The sequence below is a fragment of the Arachis ipaensis genome, chromosome B09 (assembly GCF_000816755.2).
Source record: "Arachis ipaensis cultivar K30076 chromosome B09, Araip1.1, whole genome shotgun sequence".
In the NCBI taxonomy this organism is placed as follows: Eukaryota; Viridiplantae; Streptophyta; class Magnoliopsida; order Fabales; family Fabaceae; genus Arachis; species Arachis ipaensis.
The window spans coordinates 112,884,683-112,889,693 of NC_029793.2; the positions used below are offsets into that span (position 1 = coordinate 112,884,683).

Sequence of the window (5,011 nt, forward strand, 5' to 3'; positions counted from 1 at the left end):
CTTTATTTTCTGTTTTTCGAAAATTATGCTTTATGTTTTATTTATGTTTGTGTCTTATTACATGATCACTAGTGTCTATGCCTTAAAGCTATGAATGTCCTATGAATCCTTCACCTTTCTTAAATGAAAAGTGTCTTAATTGAAAAAGAAAAAGAAGTACATGAATTTCGAATTTTAAAATAGCTTAATTATTTTGATGTGGTGACAATACTTTTGTTTTCTGAATGAATGCTTGAACAGTGCATATTTTTAATATTGTTGTTTATGAATGTTAAAATTGTTGGCTCTTGAAAGAATAATGAAAAAGGAGAAATGTTATTGATGATCTGAAAAATCATAAAATTGATTCTTGAAGCAAGAAAAAGCAGTGAAAAGCAAAAGCTTGCGAAAAAAAAAGAGAGAGAGAGAAAAAAGAAAGAAAAAGAAAAAGCAAGCAAAAAAAGCCAATAACCCTTTAAACCAAAAGGCAAGGGTAAAAAGGACCCAAGGCTTTGAGCATTAATGGATAGGAGGGCCCACAAGAATAAGATCCTGGCCTAAGCGGCTAAACCAAGCTGTCCCTAACCATGTGCTTGTGGCGTGAAGGTGTCAAGTGAAAAGCTTGAGACTGAGCAGTTAAAGTCGTGGTCCAAAGCAAAACTTAATTTTATTAAAATTGACTAAAACCCAATTTACCAAAAATTCTTGATTTTACTTTTGTCCCAAATTAAACCCTAATCCTAAAAGTCACAAAAAAAAACCCTAATCCTAAAAATTAAACACAAAACCCTAACCCTAACTTTCCCATCTCCTTCAGCTGCCATACCCCTTTCCCTTTTCTTCCAAAATCAAACTCACCAACACAACACATAACAGCAGCAAAAATAAACAGAAAGAAAGAAAAGAAAGGAGATGGTGCAAATCAGAAGAGGGGAGAAGGGGGGGAGAGTGCGCCGGCGAGTCACTGCTGCTCGTCGCGCCGCCGTCATCGCCGATGATGGAGTAACGAAGAGAGTGTGTCGCGAAGAGAGAGAGAGAGAGACAGAACAACGCCAGGAGAGAGAAAAGGCGTTGCGGAGTGGTTTCTGCCGCTGCTGCTCTCTCTGCCATCGCCATGTGTGGAGCTCGCCGCCGTCGGAATCACGAGCTGAAGTGGGGAAGGAGGCCATCTTCCCTATGTTGTTGCAGTCACCAGTCACCATGCTGTTACTGCTTTTCTTTTTCCTTAATTGCTGTAAGTTATTTTTGTTTCTGAACCTCCACTGCTACTGTCTTGTTATCTGTAAATTGAGAACTTTAAAACGTTGATGTTTTAGGATTAAGCTGCTGCAGCTGTGGGTTGTGATGGTTGATGCTTTTTAAGAATCGTTGCTGCTGGGGTAACTAAAATTGCTATTGCTAGTTCTAACATTGCTACTGTTGCTGTTGACTTGCCCCAATTCAAGTTCAGTGTCACTGCCCTAAGTCTAGCCTTTCTCCTGACTCTCTTTCACTTTTATACTCTGAATTGCCTTGGTCTCGTTTATCTGTTTGATATGGTTCTAATTCCATTTTAGTTTCGGTGTTGCCTTGAATTTTCAGAGTCGTTTTTGCGTTTGATTCCATCAAATTCAATGTTGCTGCGAGTGTAATCGGAGTTGGTAATGCCGCCATCATATCTCAACTTGGCCAACATCATCCTCCTTGTTCTGATTCCAATTTCCCCAATTTTGAAACCATAACACTCTCATCCTTGCTCTGATTCTATTTCGTTCCTCTGCCATGTACTTGTTCTAACCAGAGTAGTCTATGTCTTTATTTTATCTCAGCCCTTGTGGCTCCCATTTTCTGCTACAATTAGGTCAAATATTTATGTTGCTGCTACATTGGGACAGGGACTGTTGAAGCTACAACTGGTTCTGTAGTGGCTTGTTGCTGCCACCAATGCTGATTTATGGTAGCATGATCAGGCTACGATGTTGAGGCTGCAGTCCAGCCTACTGTCTCGCCAAAATTCTGCCTTCGGTTTCTTTTAATTGCGACATTAAGGTAGGGGCGTTTTCGTTAAACTCATTTTTATTCTCAAGAATTGTTATAAATTGATATTTAAGCAAATAAATGTTTAGTGATTATGGAGTCTTATGAATTGAATTGAATTTCCTTGAATGAATGTGATTGCTTACTTGAATGTGGCTATTTTTGAATATTGAGTTGGTATTGAGATAGCGAGAGGAAGATTAATTTGAAAATCTGATTTGAATGTTTATCAAGTATAATTTGAGAATTGGAAAATGATTTGATGTTAGAGTTAATTTGGGTTTGGAAAACGGCTTGAGATTTGTGAATGACTTGGATTTGAAACCATTGGAAAGGGTTTGAGTACATGTTGGTTATCTTTGTTGGAAATGAATTGAGATCTGGAAAGCATTATAATATTGGAAATGAGCTTGATTTGTTGAAAAATGAGTTTAAATTGAAAATGGTCTGAGATATTGAACTTTGTCTGATTTTAAAATTGAATTGAAAGGAGTTTGAGAAATAGTTTTGTTGGGATCCGAAAACGGTGGCAGAATCCGAGTTTTAGAGGAGATGCTGCCAAAATGTTATAAAATTAGAAGTTTCATTTGAAGTAGTTATTTTAAAATGGTTTAATTTTAAGCATTATATGGTTTAAGATTACTTTATTTATCAAAGAAAGAATTATGTTTTGAATTGGGATTGTTAATGAAAAGAATGAAAAGAAGGATGATGAGGATTTTCTTTGAAATATGGTTTTTGAATGAATTTGAAAATGAGATGTGGATTGATGAATGATGATGACGTTTAGAATGTTGAGAATGTTGAACTTATGAATTTGGAAATGAGATATGGCTTATGAATTTGAATTATCTGAGATACGAGGTTCCCTGGATAAAGTGCCGTGGCTTGCAACCATGTGTACCAGGTTGAAAACTTGATACTCTGTTGACCCTACGACATAAGTGTGACCGGGCACTATATAAATTCCCGGGAATGTAACCCCCATTGAGCAATATTGATTATTTAAGAAAAAGCTATGCATAGACTCTTGGGGATGCACGTCGGGGGACAGTCTAAGTTCAATTCAGACTTGTCGGGTTGGTTGGATAACCAACAGATGAGCCTCATCAGCCATAGAACAGGCATGCATCATATGCATTTGTATGTTTTGCTTGGGTTTGAATTTGTTTTGGTTTGTCTGATTGCTAAACTGTTCTTAACTGCTACTTGAACTATTTGCTGTAATTGCTACCTAAACCTGTGTTTTCCTTGTCTGTCTTGCCTGTGTTTGTCTTGGTATGCTACATTTGAGAATGAACTTTGGTGTTGAATTAATAATTGTGTTGTTTGATTGCGTAGTTAGTTTCTGATTGAGATTTTCTTATAAGAAAGGAAAGGTTTTGGATTTCTGAAAGATTAAACATTGTTTCTTTGAGAAGATTTTGAACGATTACCTATTGGTTTAAAAAATATTCGTAAGACAATGATAATCACTAAGTTTGAAAACAGTTTTCTTATTAAATATCTTCTTATGACAATTCTAAAACTCCGTGGTGAGACCGTGTGGTTATGTTCTAACCCCCTACAGCTTTACCTTTTCAGGAATCGGAGGAAGGAGTATTGTGAAGAGTTATACTGCATTTTTGGTTTATATGATATTGTATTGATTAGATAATTTTTCTTCCCTCGTCTCTGTTATTACAATCTTGTAAGAGGGATAGGAGTTGTTTGTTTTATATGTATATTACATTATAAGCTATTATGTAAGAAGTCTTGTATGTGAATCCATGCCTGTTTGTTCTTTTTTAAGATAAAGTATTTATTTCCGATTTTCAAAGAATTCAGCGATACGGTATCAAGTCAAAGGCTCTTATTTTAATATTAAGTATATAAAGTAGTCGTAATACTTATTTCTATCAGAGTGGCGCAGCCAGAAGCGTGACATTCTGGTAGTGAGGGTGTTACAAGTACCAACCATTTACACAATCCAAACTTAATCCTGGGGCACCTAGCCTATGAATTCTCATCACACCACACGGTACTTAAATGAAACTTAAACCGTACCTTAATGATGGCGGTTCACACCCAAACTTGAATTCTCTTCTCCAATGCCCACAAGCTTAAACCTCCACGCCGAAGTTCCACAAGCAAATTGAATCTTCCCATTATGCACCAAAATCACTAAATACATTAATATAACCAATTTCACAGATATACATTAACCTAGTGTTCATGAAAATGATAAATCACAAGGGTTGGAGGGTTTCTCACCTTAACCCACTGTATTTTATGATGAATATCACTAATGGCTCATACTAGAGCACCCCTAAATAACCAAAATCACAAGATTTCCTCAAAACCCAAACAAAATTCGAATTTAAAGAGAAAAATGAAAACTAGGAAGAGAACAGTAGAATACTCACCAGAAAACTTAAATAGAATTGTAGAGGGTGAGAAGAGCGACGCATGGCCGCAAATAGCTCGTCAATCGGAGTTCCGGATCAAAAGTTATGGTGATTTGAAGTTTGATGGAGATAGGATTTTCTCTCTTCTTCCTCTCTTCTCCATTTCAGCGTCCCACACCCTTTCTTTAGGGTAAATGAGTTGAAATACTCATAACTAATATTTATATATGTTAGGTCTTGGCCCCACTTGGGCCCAGTGCACTTGTTTTAGTCCGTTGGCCCAACTTTGGGCCAAAACCTTTAAGATTAGAGTTTTAAATCGTATTTTAAATATTTCTAGCTTCCCAAATTATAATTTCTCATTTCTTAACCTTATTCACTTATAATTAATTTATTCAGCTACAGTACCAGATAGATCTCAGCCGGTATTGTCGGTCAAATTTTCAGTGCGCATTTTTATGCAGAAAACTATGTTTTCCGACTCAGAAAAATTTACTGAGTCCAAATATCATATTTAAATGATCAAATTCCAATTGATAAATTTTTTAACCATATTCGCTCCTATTTAATTTATTATTTAATTAATTACAGTTTGACTGGATTTTACATATTTGGCCTATTTTCCACTG

The 5,011-nt window shown here is 36.1% G+C and overlaps 3 long non-coding RNA genes across 3 annotated transcripts; 2 read left to right on the forward strand and 1 right to left on the reverse strand.

Annotated features, from left to right (window-relative positions):
• Positions 919-1,952, reverse strand: LOC110267146. The gene is made up of 2 exons (XR_002354496.1): positions 1,814-1,952; positions 919-1,211 (listed from the first exon to the last, which is right to left on the reverse strand). It is a non-coding gene; the product is annotated as an uncharacterized LOC110267146 (long non-coding RNA).
• Positions 1,097-3,788, forward strand: LOC110267145. The gene is made up of 3 exons (XR_002354495.1): positions 1,097-1,213; positions 1,854-2,007; positions 3,580-3,788. It is a non-coding gene; the product is annotated as an uncharacterized LOC110267145 (long non-coding RNA).
• Positions 1,220-1,682, forward strand: LOC110267144. The gene is made up of 2 exons (XR_002354494.1): positions 1,220-1,443; positions 1,561-1,682. It is a non-coding gene; the product is annotated as an uncharacterized LOC110267144 (long non-coding RNA).